Genomic DNA, 213 nt, shown 5'->3' on the forward strand with positions numbered 1-213 from the left:
GGGGGGGGGGAGGGGCTGTAGCACATGTTTACAAATCAGTTATGATAAGCTACGACACAAGACAATGTCAGCTACAATATGTGGAGTATTTGTCAATCTCTTTATCTAATTAATTTTACTCAGATGCATATTTGCTTGTTAAAATAATGTAGGGACATTCCTTATTCACCTACTAATCATATTCATGGTTTGTAATACCAATTGTTAGCAATA

Source organism: Octopus bimaculoides, unplaced genomic scaffold, assembly GCF_001194135.2.
Source record: "Octopus bimaculoides isolate UCB-OBI-ISO-001 unplaced genomic scaffold, ASM119413v2 Scaffold_12528, whole genome shotgun sequence".
Taxonomy (NCBI): domain Eukaryota; kingdom Metazoa; phylum Mollusca; class Cephalopoda; order Octopoda; family Octopodidae; genus Octopus; species Octopus bimaculoides.